At 44.4% G+C, this 18,667-nt stretch overlaps 1 protein-coding gene across 3 annotated transcripts in view; it reads right to left on the bottom strand.

Annotated features, from left to right (window-relative positions):
* The window catches only part of GDPD5 (glycerophosphodiester phosphodiesterase domain containing 5), a 163,674-nt gene that overhangs the window by 99,241 nt on the left and 45,766 nt on the right, over nucleotides 1-18,667 (bottom strand). The window lies entirely within an intron of this gene.

Here is an 18,667-nt window from a genome sequence, read left to right as displayed (position 1 = left end):
CAGCAAGAAACAAGGAACAGGAGTCAGATATATGGCGGGAATATCGGGGAGTATCATGTGATTACCATTAACAGCTGAATTCTTGTACACAGGAGCAGTATTATAGAAGTTATATTCTTGTACATAGGAGGCAGTATTATAGTAGTTATATTCCTGTACATAGGAGGCAGTATTATAGTAGTTATATTCCTGTACATAGGAGGCAGTATTATAGTAGTTATATTCTTGTACATAGGAGCAGTATTATAGTAGTTATATTCTTGTACATAAGAGCAGTATTATAGTAGTTATATTCTTGTACATAGGAGGCAGTATTATAGTAGTTAAATTGTTGTACATAGGAGCAGTATTATAGTAGTTAAATTCTTGTACATAGAAGGCAGTATTATAGTAGTTATATTCCTGTACATAGGAGGCAGTATTATAGTAGTTATATTCTTGTACATAGGAGCAGTATTATAGTAGTTATATTCCTGTACATAGGAGGCAGTATTATAGTAGTTATATTCTTGTACATAGGGGCAGTATTATAGTAGTTATATTCTTGTACATAGGAGGCAGTATTATAGTAGTTATATTCCTGTACATAGGAGGCAGTATTATAGTAGTTATATTCTTGTACATAGGAGCAGTATTATAGTAGTTATATTCCTGTACATAGGAGGCAGTATTATAGTAGTTATATCCTTGTACATAGGAGCAGTATTATAGTAGTTAAATTCTTGTATATAGGAGCAGTATTATAGTAATTATACACTTGTACATAGGAGGCAGTATTATAGTAGTTAAATTCTTGTATATAGGAGCAGTATTATAGTAATTATACACTTGTACATAGCAGGCAGTTTTGAAAGTAACAATTCCCATGTGACAATCCTTAAAAGTAGATGTAAGGAAGTAAGCAGTTCTCTGAGGCCAGCTTCTCAGGAAGGCTTTGGCAGACATCCCAAAAAAACACTTGCCGCCCCGATACGACCTTTGCTCCAATCAATGCTTATTACTGGTACAGCGCAGCCTTTCCAGATGCAAGTAGCACAAAGTCTGTGAAGGATCACTTGGCAAGTGTATGAGTAGCCAATTGTGTGGAGCAATCTAATCTGCAGTGAAGTGATGAGCTCTGGTGCTGTAAATAACAGCCGCATACAATCAGCTGGTAATCAGCGCTACGGCTTGACATTTAAAGGAAGGCGAGTCTAAAAGGTGAGCACTCACGCTTCTGAAGTAACATTGTCAAATGGTAAAGAATGTTCTCTCACTTTAGGCTACTTTCACACTGGCGTTTCTGGGTCCGGTTGTGAGATCCGTTTCAGGGATCTCACAAGCGGCCCAAAACGGTTCAGCCCCAATGCATTCTGAATGGATAAGGATCCGTTCAGAATGCATCAGTTTGGCTGCGTTTTGTCTCCGTTGTGTTTTTGAGGCGGACACTAAAACGCAGCTTGCAGCGTTTTGGTGTCCGTCTGACGATGCGGAGCCAAACGGATCCGTCCTGACTTACAATGTAAGTCAATGGGGACAGATTCGCTTTTCACTCACACAATATGGTGCAATTGAAAACGGATCCGTCCCCCATGGACTTTCAATGTAAGTCAAGACGGATCCATTTTGAGTTAGACTTTTTTTTTGTTATGGATAAATGCAAACTAATCCGGTATAAACGGATACAAGCGTTTGCATTATCGGTGCGGATCCGTCTGTGCAGATACAAGAGGGAACGCCGGTGTGAAAGTAGCCTTAAAAGGGGTTTATGAGATAACCGAACACGGCGGCTTTCTTACTACAGACTGCACCACTCTGGTCAATAAGCCATGTAGGATGCTGCCAGTGCAATACCAGACAAAGCCTATGCACAATGGTGGCGCTGCTTTCTAACCTAAGACTTTTTCAAAAATTTAATTTTCTCTTTACTTTTATTTTTAGTCCCCTTATGGGACTTCACTTACACCATATACCATAATAATGCATTATTGCAGACTATGGAGATTTTGACAACTACCTGCTGGAGGCAGGGCTTAATAGGCAGATAACCATTGATTCTATGACAACTGATAAATACTCTACAATTTCACCATGGGGAGTCAGAACCATCATTATAGGACCCGGCAACTGCCATATCAAGGGGTTAAAAGGACATCTGTCAGCAGATTTGTACCTATAACACTGGCTGATCTGTTACATGTGCGCTTGGCAGCTGAAGGCATCTGTGTTGGTACCATGTTCATATGTGCCCGCATTGTTGAGAAAAATGATGTATAAATATAAGCAAATAAGCCTCTAGGAGCAACGGGGGCGTTGCCATTGCTCCTCGCGGCTCTGCTATGCCCTTTACACTTTGACTGATAGGACCAGGCATGATGATGTTTTCTCTGCCTGCCCCATCAACCAAAAAGCAGAAGACGTGGCAGATGCAGAAGGAGCTGAGCCTCTAGGTGTAATGGTTACGCCCCCGTTGCTCCTAGAGGCTCATTTGCATATAATAAAACATTATCTTTCTCAGCAATGCGGGCACATAGGAACATGGGACCAACACAGATGCCTTCAGCTGCCAAGTGCACATGCAAGATCCAGCCACAACCAGAAAACTGGCCCTGGCCACTGGGTTTTTCCTTCTTGCCCGTCATGCATTTGGCAGCTGGGTACCTCCACACGGTAAAGATTTGGTCAGCGATATAATCAATTTTCCCGTCACCCAGCAGAAACGGTCAGAGACTACTCCCGCTAAGCAGAGAAAGCATACAATGTGATAGAATCATAGCGTTGTGCGCCCCTGCTGTATTGACCTAGGAACATACAGTGGATATAAAAAGTCTACACACCCCTGTGAAAATGTCAGGTTTCTGTGAGATGAAGAAAAATAAATTTCAGAACTTTTTCCACCTTTAATGTGACCTATAAACTGTACAACTCAATTGAAAAGCAAACTGAAATCTTTTAGGTGGAGGGAAGAAAAAATATAAAAATAAAATAATATGGTTATATTTATACAGCACTCAGTCTTTTTGGGTATGAGTCTATCAGCATGGCACATTGTGACTTGGCAAGATTTGCCCACTCCAAATCTGTCAGATTGCGAGGGCATCTCCTGGGCACGGCCCTCTTCAGATCACCCCACAGATGTTCAATTGGATTCAGGTCTGGGCTCTGGCTGGGCCATTCCAAAACTGTAATCTTCTTCTGGTGAAGCCATTCCTTGGTTGATTTGGATGTATGCTTTGGGTCGTTGTCATGCTGGAAGATGAAGTTCCTCTTCGTGTTCAGCTTTCTAGCAGAAGCCTGAAGGTTTTGTGCCAACATTGACTGGTATTTGGAACTGTTCATAATTCCTTCTAGCTTAAAGGGGTATTCTTATCTTAAACAATGGGGGCATATCGCTAGGATATGCCCCCATTGTCTCTTAGGTGCTGGTCCCACCTCTGGGACCCGCACCTAGAAGACGAATGGAGCCGGGAAGTGTTGTGGCTGGAGGACCCCGGGACACCACCAACGTCCACCACCAGACACAGCTCCCAGCCTCTCCCATTGAAGTGAATGGAAGCGCACCGCGCAAGCGCGGCCACCGCTCCCATTCATTTCTATGGGGCCGACGGAACCAGCCAAGCCAGCGCTCGGCTATTTTCGGCAGCTCCATAGAAATGAATGGAGGGCGCATGCGCAGTGCGCCCTCCTTAACTTTCTCCGCTCCGTTCTCCTTGTAGGTGCGGGTCCCAGAGGTGGGACCCGCACCTATCAGACAATGGGAGCATATCCTAGCGATATGCCCCCATTGTCTAAGATGGGACAACCCCTTTAACTAAGGCCCCAGTTCCAGCTGAAGAAGAACAGCCCCTTGGCATGATGCTGCCACCGCCATGCGTCACTGTGGGGATGGGGTTCTTTTGGTGATGCGCAGTGTTGTTTTTGCGCCAAACATATCTTTTGGAATTATGGCCAAAAAGTTCCACCTTGGTTTCATCAGACCATAACACCTTTTCCCACATGCTTTTGGGAGACTTCAGATGTGTTTTTGCAGAATGTAGCCTGGCTTGGATGTTTTTCTTGGTAAGAAAAGGCTTTCGTCTTGCCACTCTACCCCATAGCCCAGACGTATGAAGAATACGGGAGATTGTTGTCACATGTACCACACAGCCAGTACTTGCCAGATATTCCTGCAGCTCCTTTAATGTTGCTGTAGGCCTCTTGGTCGCCTCCCAGACCAGTTTTCTTCTCGTCTTTTCATCAGTTTTGGAGGGACGTCCAGTTCTTGGTGATGTCACTGTTGTGCCATATTTCCTCCACTTGATGATGACGGTCTTCACTGTGTTCCATGGTAGATCTAATGCCTTGGAGATTCTTTTGTAACCTTCTCCTGACTGATACCTTCTAACAATTAGATCCCTCTGATGCTTTGGAAGCTCTCTGTGGACCATGGCTTCTGCTGTGGGATGCGACTAAGAAAATTTCAGGAAAGACCAACTAGAGCAGCTGAACTTTATTTGGGGTTAATCAGAGGCCCTTTACATGATGGCCGGTGTATGCTGACTCCTATTTACCAGGATTCTGAATGTGATTGCTTAATTCTGAACACAGCTACATCCCCAGTAATAAGAGGGTGTGCACACTTACGCAACCACATTATTTTAGTTTTTTTCTTTTCTTCCCTCCACCTAAAAGATTTCAGTTTGTTTTTCAATTGAGTTGTACAGTTTATAGGTCACATTAAAGGTGGAAAAAGTTCCGAAATGATTTATCTTTGTCTCATTTTTATATATGACAGAAACCTGACATTTTAGACTTTTTATATCCACTGTACATACAGCGGGCAGGTATAGGGCGGTTGTATGCATCTTCGGGGTATAGAGAGGTTGTAACATCTAGACACTAGGTGGATTTCCACTGCACCATCTGAAGAAGGTGGGGGGCAGGCTCTGCTGGGACTACTGGGCAAAAACTCTGACAACTGGGGAAGGACAGCATGGGGAACAATTTTTTCTACCAGAGAAGGGCACGGAGAGGGAGGTGGGACAGCTTTAACTACTACCTGAGCTCTGTTCTGACTACTGGGAGGCAAAAACCTCTAGTGACATAAGGACAGGTTTACAATTCTCCGTCTACTTATCTAAACACAGCCCCTTTATTAATCCATTGCAAAGAGGCTGAATATTTGATACTGGCAGCAGGGAGTTGGCAAGATGTGTGGGTTGGCACGTCGATTAGTCACTTACCTATGACTTCTATGGCCGCAGACTCTGCTCCCTAGTAATCTCAGCAGAGCCGTGAAGATTCCTCTCGTCGGGGGATCTAATAAACTGTGTGCAGTGAAATGCACGCTCTTCCTCAGGTGTCCATGAATATTAATATGTGGACAGTGACACTGGATGCCGATTTATCTGCAGGTGCACAGCGACCTGTGACATGTTCCTCTCTGGGATTTCATGCTCCGTTAGGGACAAAGGGCCTGTACGAGATTTACAAACCGCATATCATCGGAGACTCACAAAAAAAGGTCAACGTTTTGTGCTTTTTAAACCAAACTGGTAAACACCTAGAGAATAAAATCAATCCTTCTGTACTCTGGTCACATCCAGAGCTGCGCTCAACTCCACTTAAAGTTTGTTGCTGATTCAGTGTGTGGCGTGAGATGTGGTTGTATGGACATCTGTACAGTGCCCGATGTGAAACACCACATCTACCAGAATCAACTGCAGCAGAGAAATGACGTCCGGAGGGCCGAGAATTAACTGACAATCTGCATGATTATGAATGCAGCTCTGGAGGGGGGCAGGATAAGACACATGAAGCAGGACTCACCAGCTTATGTTTACTAGGGAACTAGCATCATTAAGTCCAAGTGCAATACACAAGACTTCTAGGAGGCATCTACTTGATCTCATCCTCCCATCGTACTGCATAGAAAGCAATAGGTTTGGGAACGAGTCGAGTCTTTAGCTGGGAGGCAGCTTGCTGTAACAGAAATCTTCCTCCCCTGCTCTGATAAGCCAACCCACATGAAATATTGAGGGCACTAGAAGGAGAAGCCCGTTATCTCACAGTAAGATCAGACAGACCACCGGCTATTCTTATTGGGGACATTAGAAGATAAAGATGGGGAAGCCGTCAACCTTCTACTTCCACCCATTGCTCTATGAAGAAGGGCTGAGTGCATGTTTCCTGCCAGATCAGCTCTCGAAGACATCTGGCACCCCTTATCTCCTAGAGGAACGTATGGTCAAATGTGTTAAACTCAACAATCTAAAAGGCAGATGTTGGGGGTAGTAGGGCTGCATCTATACTGATTATATGGTTGATGGATCCCACCAGGATCAGAACCAGCCACCATCTAATTTCCAAGGTGACGAGGCAGATGTTTGCGGTCATCAGGAATGAATCACTTCATTTGGAACCTGTGTCTGGCTGTAAGGCAACTGGCCGCAGCAGCAGCCTCCACCAATACCGGTGACATGTTGTAAGGCCCAGCCTCTTTGCTACGCCCCTCCCCTGAGTCATCCATCACTCAAAAACAGAAGACATCAGGAGGAGAGAAATGCAGGATCTCAACAAGGCTGTAACTGCAGAGGGAGCCGTGAGGTGCACAGCTCTGGGTATTGACGAGTATTAAGTATTCAGTCAGAAAAGCAAGTACATTCATCGATGGGCATCCAGGGGGATTGTGAGCACAGAGCCGGAGCAGAGAGGGGGATTATGTGTGCTGCAAGAACCAGACTCAAGATGTTTTGTGCTCGACATATAAGCCCGAAGACTTGAGAATAAGAACATGTGTAGGATCTCCGGCTTCTGCTACTGAAAGGGCGTCTGGCAGGTGAATTATGCCAACCAGGAGACTTCTAGTGCTTGGTAGGGCACGGTGAGCTCAGTACATGTCACAGAGCATGCCCACAACACCCTCCCGTAGAGTTGTTTTCTGATGGCACGCCTGCTCTCGTATTCTAACCTGACAGTTTTCAGGTGAATTACGCCTACGAAACGATGCATAGCATTTACATACTAGTGGGCATGCTTGTTTTGTCATTGGTAGTATTTTGACTGCGCAGAAAAAGTTTTATACTGTATGTAAATCCCATCGCTGATGCTCTGAGAGCAGTCCCACATGTGCGCTGGGTCTCCCCACCCTGCGCCATCCCCACGGGCTGGATGGCTACGATGTCACTGCTAGCTGCACTGAACGGGCTGGGAATGAACCGCGCATGCACACAATTTCAATGCAGGTAGTACTGCTGATCAAAGCCAAGGGAGGGGGCTGGCTGTGGTTTATCTGCAGGACACGGACAATCCCACAGGCTTGGGACCGCCCTTGGGGCACTTGCAACATGATTGCCGCAAGTGGGAAAAAAACTTTTTTTTTACTGTACAAAGAAAAAGCAACGAATTGCAAAAAAAAAAAAAAGAGAGGGCATGCCCACAAGTGCGTGAGCGCCGTACCCACCGCTGTGCGTCATTTAGTAGGAATAATTCACTTCCTTTTACACCAGAGACAATAAGGAGCTCAAAAACCATCTGCTAATACAAAACTAAACAAGACGGAAATAGACAGCAGGTGTGCAATTATCAGAAAATGTCTGATTGATTTCAGTGGGAGAATGTTGTGGGCATGCTCTGTGACATAGTCTCCGCTCCATCAGCTACTGATGTCTCCATCAGCTCCTGTCAATAGTCTTATCCTATGTTATCTACCTTCAGCTTTACAACAGAGGTGTAACCTTTAATTGTAATCTTACTCTTTAATTATGATGAAGTGACTGTTGATCCTGCCCCAATATGCACAGCAAAGGTGATAGGAAGTATAAGTCTACAGAGAGAGCTCAGTGGCCTGTGTGAAAACTGCAATACTGGAGATAGTGGAAAACTAGGTTCTGGGGGAGAGCATGACAAACATCACCTAAGAGAGAACCGTCAGGCCCCACCCATTTACCCCCTGGACTAAAAATAACATGATGCATCAGTTTTGCCCAGATTGGTCCTTAAGGAAAAAGGCTGTAACCAAATCTATACTAGAAAACATGACACCGCACACCGCATACATATACTGTGGAGAAAATGCAGACATAGCAGAGCAGAGTTTGTAATTAGGCACAAAAAGCTTCACATATGACAGCAGGTTAACCTACTGCTTAATCCTAAAGGGACTGCCTAGTTTAATGAGCTCTTAGCTGCCAGACCAGCGTGGTAATACAAGGGCTGCTTCCCAGAGCTTTAACCAGATCTTCAGGTAATTAGATTACTGCGCTGTACCGCGCGGCGTGCCAGCAGCGCCCGCTTACTACAGAGGATGCTGAGGCTATATATAGCTGCTGGGTTTTCCTCGAAGCTCGGATGTAGCACTATCGGATATCATAAAACTGATGAACTAGCAGAACTGCAGCGTATTCATTACATGGAGCGTCCAGAGGGAAATCAGCCGCCATAACTCCGCACACGAGACCGCCGTTACACTGACACGCTCGGCTTTCCTACAGTTACTTCATATGTTCTTATATTTCACTCAAGAATAAACAAGAGATTTTATCCAGATGCCTGAGAATGATGCACAATATGTACAAGTCAGGGAGAGAGCGGGGACAGTTATGTGGCGGCACACATGCCCACAACGCACCAGGGATTGAAAAGAAAAGAGCACCAATTTACCATCTGGTTCCTACATGTCTTCCCATTATTTACTGCTTCTGCTTGTTCATGGTCTGCACAGAATGATTGTATAATGGAAATAGTGGTTTTCACACCAGGGACTTTACAGTAATTTGGTCTGACTGTTTCCAATGACAGCAAGCAGAATAGTGAGTGCAGCTCTGGAGTAGAATATAGGATGTAACTCAGGATCAGTACAGGATAAGTAATGTAATGTATGTACACAGTGACTGCACCAGCAGAATAGTGAGTGCAGCTCTGGAGTATAATACAGGATGTAACTCAGGATCAGTACAGGATAAGTAATGTATGTACACAGTGACTGCACCAGCAGAATAGTGAGTGCAGCTCTGGAGTATAAAACAGGATGTAACTCAGGATCAGTACAGGATAAGTAATGTATGTACACAGTGACTGCACCAGCAGAATAGTGAGTGCAGCTCTGAAGGATAATACAGGATGTAACTCAGGATCAGTACAGGATAAGTAATGTAATGTATGTACACAGTGACTCCACCAGCAGAATAGTGAGTGCAGCTCTGGAGTATAATACAGGATGTAACTCAGGATCAGTACAGGATAAGTAATGTATGTACACAGCGAGTCCTCCAGCAGAATAGTGAGTGCAGCTCTGAAGGATAATACAGGATGTAACTCAGGATCAGTACAGGATAAGTAATGTAATGTATGTACACAGTGACTACACCAGCAGAATAGTGAGTGCAGCTCTGGAGTATAATATAGGATGTAACTCAGGATCAGTACAGGATAAGTAATGTAATGTATGTACACAGTGACTGCACCAGCAGAATAGTGAGTGCAGCTCTGAAGGATAATACAGGATGTAACTCAGGATCAGTACAGGATAAGTAATGTAATGTATGTACACAGTGACTGCACCAGCAGAATAGTGAGTGCAGCTCTGAAGGATAATACAGGATGTAACTCAGGATCAGTACAGGATAAGTAATGTAATGTATGTACACAGTGACTCCACCAGCAGAATAGTGAGTGCAGCTCTGGAGTATAATACAGGATGTAACTCAGGATCAGTACAGGATAAGTAATGTATGTACACAGCGAGTCCTCCAGCAGAATAGTGAGTGCAGCTCTGAAGGATAATACAGGATGTAACTCAGGATCAGTACAGGATAAGTAATGTAATGTATGTACACAGTGACTACACCAGCAGAATAGTGAGTGCAGCTCTGGAGTATAATATAGGATGTAACTCAGGATTAGTACAGGATAAGTAATGTAATGTATGTACACAGTGACTGCACCAGCAGAATAGTGAGTGCAGCTCTGAAGGATAATACAGGATGTAACTCAGGATCAGTACAGGATAAGTAATGTATGTACACAGTGACTGCACCAGCAGAATAGTGAGTGCAGCTCTGGAGTATAATACACAATGTAACTCAGGATCAGTACAGGATAAGTAATATAATGTATGTACACAGTGACTGCACCAGCAGAATAGCGAGTGCCGCTCTGGAGTATAATACAGGATGTAACTCAGGATCAGTACAGGATAAGTAATGTATGTACACAGTGACTGCACCAGCAGAATAGTGAGTGCAGCTCTGGAGTATAATACAGGATGTAACTCAGGATCAGTACAGGATAAGTAATGTATGTACACAGTGACTGCACCAGCAGAATAGTGAGTGCAGCTCTGGAGTATAATACACAATGTAACTCAGGATCAGTACAGGATAAGTAATGTAATGTATATACACAGTGGCTGCACCAGCAGAATAGTGAGTGCAGCTCTGGAGTATAATACAGGATGTAACTCAGGATCAGTACAGGATAAGTAATATAATGTATGTACACAGTGACTGCACCAGCAGAATAGCGAGTGCAGCTCTGGAGTATAATACAGGATGTAACTCAGGATCAGTACAGGATAAGTAATGTATGTACATAGTGACTGCACCAGCAGAATAGTGAGTACAGCTCTGGAGTATAATACACAATGTAACTCAGGATCAGTACAGGAGAAGACATGAACTTGTACATATGGGGGAACCCTTTGTTCCCTTGTACAGACCCCAGTATGTATTGCTGGCTGCTCTTGTGGATGGGTGATGTTTCCAGATGCAGCTGGATCAGTGAGGCAGGGGTATGGGAAAACATGAATGGAGGACACAGTATGGCCGCCGGTACTGGAGAGCAGTGAAATCAGCTCCCTGCTCCAGTGAAGGTGACTGTGAGGCGTTTAACACAAAATCTGTCAGGTTATTAAGTGGTTGCCGCAGAGCATGTTACCGGCTGACAGGTCACATCATTATCCTCCTTCTCCGCAGGAAATGAGTGTCTATTAGAGATGAGTGCGGAGTTGAATGGAGCGACGGTCACCCATGCACGCAGCCGCTCCATTCTTCTCTATCGGGGACGTCTACTCGGCTACATCCACCAGTCCCACAGAGTCAAATGAAGCATGCGTGTTTGCTGCTCCATTCAAGCAGGGAGCACAGGCCTCCATGGGATTATAAATCATATACTTGTACCATAAAATATACTCACATCCATAACTAAATAAATAAAACACGTGGACACAAGTATTTGGGTGGAATAAATTAGGCCACGGCCAACTTTATTAAAGATTATCTTAAACCAATTAAAGCTGTATCAATCATACCAATAACTTAATAAACAATAATTAGACCAGCCATAAGCTCGGCCTAAACTTCAGACTTAAAGGATAACTGTCGTTTTTTTATTTATTTGCTAGTTTATTAGAGCTCGGCATGTAAACCTGAGTTAGTCTGTCAATGATTGTCAAAAGATCTGTAATTACCTCATAATAACAGCTTTCATTAATGTCTCCTGTCCCTCAAAAGACCGTTGCTATGGCTCATCTGTCTCCGGCTAGGAAGACAGGGGGGCGGTCCTTCACACTGCATGCCTACAGTGAGGAGGCGTGTCTCTCAGTATTCCAATCTGATTGGCTGACAGGAAGCTGCTGGCTACAGCAAGTTTGTTTGTGACCTGAGGGAAAGCTGTTTTGGCCTCAGAGAACTGGCAGAGGAGCCATCTTGAGAAGATCCTCAATGTAGGAATCAAAACAGCTGTAACTAAGGGGAAAACTCAAGGAAAACAGTGGTAAGTGACGAAACCAAAGACTGCTTTATGCATAATGCTGCTGCAGCAGTAACAAATGCTAAAATAGATTTTTTTTTTAAATGAAAATATGACAGTTATCCTTTAACGCATCTGCTCACCGTTTCAGTGAGCGACATTGTACTCACCGGACCATGCCGGCTAAACAGGCGGCATGGGCCCCACCCCACCTACAGCTATTTCAATCCTAGCTTGCATGTCCAAGTTAAAAATATCTAAAACGATCTCTGACAAATGAATCTTGTCTGAAAAATAAAGGCCGGGCAAACCACCTTCAAGGTCCACGTGCCTAAAGGAAAACCCCCCAAACTAAAGGCATAAAACGAGCCATCATTCTATTTAAGCGTATCCTAATCTTATCCAAATATTTAAAATTAGAATAGGATAACCAAAGTAGACGCGGAATCATCTCCGAAAAAACTAAACGGGCATCAGGGAACAATCGTCTGGTCCCAACCATAGTACGCTTCATACAAAAGGCCAATTTAATGGTGCCCAATTTGCCCACATCATGAAAAATAAATTATATCGGAGTCTGAACACATTTCTAGTAGCACGTCCATCAAACCTTCCCACCGAAGACCCCTGACTCCATTCCAATAGATTCGGCATCTGTAGACCACGAGAGATTGTCACTGTACGATCTTTCTAAAGCTCTGCGATGGGACCAGTATACGAAAGAATGGCCGATGATCCATACGGCGAGTCCTGTGAAAACTACAACATAAACAAACATCAATCCACCGAAAAATCAGGACGAACATACAGTTTAAAACGATTAGACGACCATCGCCCAATCCGTTTAATCACAGACGCACTCAAACCAGACCGAGCCGCCACCGTGGCGGCTCCAATCCGGAAAGAATGCAACGTAATCCGGAAACCTTCCAAACGCAGCTCCCGTAAACATTTAGACAGCACAGACCTAAATTGATATTGAGTTAATGGAGAAACATCCGCATGCAGAAAGAAAACATTACCACCAGTACCGAGATCGCCTACTCACCGGACAAATACAACCCGACCCGACTCTGTTCACTCGAATCCGGACTGATCCATTTTTGACGTTGAAAGAAAAAAACAGGACATAATTAACATGAATGTGGACATGCTGCAAAGCCAAACCCAAACTTGACCTTCCATTCTTCGGAAACGATTCACTAATTCTAAAAGCACCAAAAAAAAACATACAACAAAACGCAGTGGAAAAAAGCAACGCCTCAAAGCACACCAATGAAGTAGCGTGACATAATGACCTCAACAGCGTAGGTGAAATGGGACACCTGCTGTCAGGAAAACAATTACCGCGTTTGTAACCTTTTAAAATCTGCTAAATCAAGAAATAATCCAACATACAAGGGGAACCTAAAACTCGAAGAAAAAAGGAAACACCAGATAGAACCCTTAAAACAGTAGCACAAGCCAAACCATCCTTAAATAACGCAACGCACAAAATGCCAATGCAGCAACTTCACCACCAGAATAAGGAGACCAACCTCTAGCTGCGGTAAAACGACACCACCGAAGCCAAGAACGGACGTAATCCGACCATGTTGTCGGAGCCTTAGATGAATGTAAGACATACCCAGGACCAAATCAGAGTCCAACAATTTAACTACTAACGGACACTTTGACGAAAAACAGTTAACTGCAAATAAAACACCCTTATTGCCAGTATGCAAAACAATCCTCTTATTGGAAAAACAACCACCCCATAAAACTAAAGACACCAGTACAGGAAAAAGCTCCAATAAAACAATGTTCTTAGTCACCCTATTCATTACCCAATCAAAATGCCATTCTGATGCGCACCAGTGCCCGTTCCAATACGCACCAAAACCAGCTGCATCCGTGAAGAACTCCATAAAAGAAGCCAAAACAAAATCTTCCTGCCGATACGACCTGCCATTATATTGCTGAAAAAATTCTAACCAAACCATAAAATCTTCTTTAACCTCTTCAGACAATCTTTGTGGACAATTGCCGACAAAACACCCGGCCCATCGGCATAACCCTACTAGCAAAAGGTAACATACCTAAAACCGACTGAATGTCCTTTACCGTGGCTTTACGCTTTTTTAACACCATGCAAATCCTAGACACCTTTTGCAATGGAAGACGAAACTCCCCTTTTACAGAATCGATGACAATCCCCAAATATTCCAAACAATTAGTGGGGTAAACGGCCTTATCTTCAGCTAACGGAACACCAAACTCAGAACAAACCGCAACAAAGGATACCGCAACAAAGGATTCCGAAACCTCTGAACACACTGAGGCATCCGCTGGACCAATGAACAGAAAATCGTCTAGATCGCGCGTCACTGCTCCCCGCATACCCCTAACCGCTACTACCCATTCAAGGAAGGAGGAAAAAACGTCAAAATAAAAACATGACAAGAAGGCTGTACCGGTAACAGGCGAACCGAATGTCTGCCTTTCCGAAAACTACGTACTAAATCTATCGCTGAATCAAAGGTGGCATACTTAACCGAACACAATGCTTTATCAATTTCATCATTTAAAGATGCACCATACGGAAAAGATAAACGATGAATCAAGCGAAAAGCATTGGGTTCTTTTTTCGGTACAACTCCCAACGGAGAAAGGCGAAAATTGGCGAAAGGCGGAGAGGAGAAATGACCTGCAATCCTGCCTAACTCCAATTCTTTTGCTAATTTTTATTGCACAACCGCAGGAAATTGATCAACAGAAGATCAATTATTAACCCATTCACAACCAAAACCAGAAAATGATGGCAACTGAAAACCAAAAGCAAAACCGTCAAGAAGCAGCTCCGCCATCTTGCAACTTGGGTAACGTTCTAGCCGAGGACGCATGGGTCACCAGATTTACTGGCGTCCATGCTCTTGGCAAGAAACTCTTTTGTGGATGGCAGGGTAGGCATGTTAGGTCTTTTATAACAGCGAACCATCGGGTGACCGCCACCACAAAAGGCACATTCATGACGATACTTGCATGACGCAGGCCACCTACACTGCGCTTTTTTAACAACTGAGATTGCGGGACTGCGGAGGACGGCTGCTGCTTTGGGGCAGAATAAGATGAACGCTGTGACAACAATAAATTAAGCCACAGCCCCCCATCGCAATGCTAGGATACATCGACAGCCTCTGTCTGAAACTCTCATCATACACAAACCAACCAATCCCACCCAAAATTTTTATACGCCTCTAAAATATTGTCCAAATGCTGAAAAAGTCCTGAACATTTTGTAGGACATTTTTCACCCATCGCGCTGCAGAAGATACAGTATGCTTGCAGCCAATTATTAAAAGTGCGGGGGATCGGGCGCTTCCTGTCCTCTTCAGACTTATCCTCCCTTATAGCCACAAATTCATTTCTCCATATCTTTTCTTTTACCGACATGGAGAGATGAAAGCCCACAGGCGATATATATCACATGGTAACATTTCCTTATAACATGACTCTGACACTCCTTTATGTCTGGATACCGCTGGAAGAGGGAGAGAGTCATCACTTTCCGAATCCCTACCCATCCTTTGACCGCTGAACCGCTAAGCATCAGAAAAATCGCCCGCTATACCAGCCGGTTAGGGGTGGGCAAACTTTTTTAAAGAAGAAAGTACAGAGGACACAGATGCAATAACAGGACCCAGACCACTGGGGCACTCACCACCAGCTGGAGTCGAACTCCGAACACCAGAAGAAGATGCGGAAGCCTCTTGGAGCGGTGGCACGTCTTCCAGGCACGCACCCTCAACACCTGAGTGGAGCAGCAGTGATTGGTGCTACGCATGCTGCAGGTTCAATTCTTCGCAGTCTCCTTCCGTGCTGATGTGAAGAACATGAAGATCTTCTCACCGCAGGAGTTTTCAGGGAACCCAGGAGCCTATGGACAGAAGCGGAACCAATCTTCTGCTCAAAGTTTCCAGGGGACGCAGATCCTGAGCGCACCTCTGGCTGTGACGTCAACTCCCTGCAGCTACGTCTGGCGCGATCCACAGCAGAGCTGCGCCTCTCCGTTCACCTCCTATCCGGGACAGACCTGCAGGCGCACTGAGAGGCGGCCGCTCCATCCTCAATGCGCCTGCGCCGGGTGTAGATGTGACGTCATCGGCGCAGGCGCATTGAGGATGGAGTGGCCGCCTCTCAGTGCGCCTGCGCCGATTGAAGACAGGTACGGCCGCGGCGCAGGCACCAGATTTTGAATGCAAACAGGCAGGGCCAGCAGAGAACAATCCCGTTCCCTGGCCCTGTCAATCAACATGCGGAGGGGGTGTCATTAGGATCGGAGGATGCGGCTGCTACCAGCAAGTAGCCGCCCTACTTGCTGGTAGACAGGTAATTTACATATTCTAAAAGTACGTTTTTAGCAAAATCTACAGGACCAAAATGATTAATCACATTATGTATGGATAAATCGCAGTATAGGGATTATAAGTACGCCAAAAAAAAAACAAAAAAACAGTTTCGTGGGGTGACAGAAGCCCTTTAAGATCCAACAATGTAAAATATGATTTATTGCCATTTTTCAAGTGGTCCTAAACTTTTGATCAGGACTGTATCTCCGGTCATCTATTCACTGCGGGAGAACATTTACATGCCGTTCTGGTACATTACAGGGGGCCTCCGTCCTGGACACAACCATCACAGAAACGTCAGGGCATGGCGTACAGAAGTTACCACCTCCGGCTGCTGCTTGCCCACTGTCCAGACCACAGCATGGAGTCACCCTTGAAGAATTTCTTGTCTCTACGGTGCTCCTTATTTGTACTGGGTTTTACCTGTTTTAATAATATATGTTATGTTGTGCAATAATTAAAGGAATTGTCCACCTCAGACAGAAAATCAATTTCCCAAAACCCTATTGGTGAACTCAAAGTGACTGGACCCTCTGCTCAGGATCCTCTTGCCCACAGTGTAGAGTGGTTAGAAAGAGTGTCTCTCTTTGGAGGACCCAAACTATCCAGGATTACTCCTACAACCCATTGATATAAATGGACAATGTGTAATACGTGTTTTCTCCTGTAGTGGCGCTGTAGGGGGGAGTGAACTCTTAATGCCAGGTTTCCCCGCATCTCACAGCTTACAAGTGGGGAGGACACTCAGCTTATTGTCAGGGGGGCATTCTAATATTTAGGGACTGTCAAAAGTGAAGAACCCATTAAACCCTTTCAAGACTGGCGATTTTCAGTTTTTTGGGGGTTTTCATTTTTCACTGCAAGCCTTCCTAAAGTCATAACTTTTTTAAATTTTTCCTTTCACATGCTGTTTTCTAATAGCACTATTTACGGCTGCATACAATGTAGTGGGGGGGGGGGGGGGGGGGAGGGGATTTGACATGGGTGGAATAAAAAAATAAATAAAATTGTGCCACATTTTTATGGGTTTTGTTTTTACGGCGTTCCCTATGCAGTAAAACTGACCTGTTCCCTTCATTTTTTGGGTCAGTACGATTACAGTGATACCACATCTGTATAGTTTTTCTTGTGGTTTAATACAAAAAAAATATTTAGAAAAAAAAACACATTTTTCTTTGTATCGCCATATTCTGACCCCCATAACTTTTTTATGTGTACGGAGCTGTGTGAGGGCTCATTTTTTGCGGGGCAAGCTGTACTATATTGATACAATTTTAAGGAGTGTATGTTTTTTTTTATCACTTTTTTGTGGGAGGTGAAGTGACCAAAAAACAGCAAATAGGCCATTTTGACTTTTTTTTTTTTTTTTTTTTTAACAGTTTCACTGTTTGCCGTATGGAATTTCAATAGCTGTACTGTGTTTTTTCACGCGGCGATGCCCAGGATGTGTAATTTTTTTTATTGTTTGTTTGTGTATTTTTACTTTCATTTTGGGGAAACCTTTTTATAGTTCCCCTAGGGAACCACAACAATCATCAGACTGCTTCTCTCGTAGACTCCATCGCATTAGGATTGGAGTCTATTAGAATTACACTATGGGGGTCATTTATTAAGCTGAAATACGCCTATTCTAGGCGCAGATTGGGGCGCAACTAGCTCACGCCTAGCTCACGCCAGGTCTAAATAAGTGGGCCTGTCTCCTTTACCATTTTCTATGCAGACCGCAAAACCGCATCAGTTTTGCCGGAACACTTGGGGCCGGATCCGGCATTAATGTATTTTTTAATGGAAATTAATGCCGGATCCGGTATTCCGGCAAGCGTTCAGTATTTTTGGCCGGAGAGAACTGCAGCATGCTGCGGTATTTTCTCAGTTCAAAAAAAACTTATGAAGGACTGAACTGATGCATCCTGAACATATTGCTCTCCATTCAGAATGCATTAGGATTAAACGGATCAGGTTTTTTCCGGTATTGAGCCCCTAGGACAGAACTCAATATCGGAAAACAGAAACGCTAATGTGAAAGTACCCTTAGTCTTATTTAAGTGAATGGGCCTGGGCTGCAATACCAAGCACAGCCACTATACAATGTATGGCGCTGTGCTTGGTAAGCTGTGAGGAGGACGCAGCGCTCTGGTTTCTTAAAATAACTGATCAGAAGGGTGCTGGGAGTTGGACCCCGACCGATCAGATATAGATCTTTCTGCGGATAGCCATCAATACTGCGCTCCCAAAACGCCCCTTTAAACTGTGCGGGGCCAGCTGTGATAAGCCGCCATTCAAAGGATCTGGCTGCAGGTCACTCCCATATCTCTATTCAGAACACATGCACACTCAATCGGGCCAAGTGTGCATGTGTGCAGGAGTCGTCGAGAGGCAGCTATACCTTTATCTGCATTGCCTATTTGAGTAGGAGCACCTACCCCTCCTCCATGCTTTACACTGCAGCTGCGCTTCTTCAGAAAACACCCGAAATAGGAGACTGGAGAGTTTGTTTATAATCAGTGCAAAGCATTTTAAAAAGAACATGAGTGAGACGGACTAAAGCTTATACGGAGCAATCATACAATATA

Source organism: Bufo gargarizans, chromosome 3, assembly GCF_014858855.1.
Source record: "Bufo gargarizans isolate SCDJY-AF-19 chromosome 3, ASM1485885v1, whole genome shotgun sequence".
Taxonomy (NCBI): Eukaryota; Metazoa; Chordata; class Amphibia; order Anura; family Bufonidae; genus Bufo; species Bufo gargarizans.
This window is presented reverse-complemented; position numbering and strand designations above follow the sequence as displayed.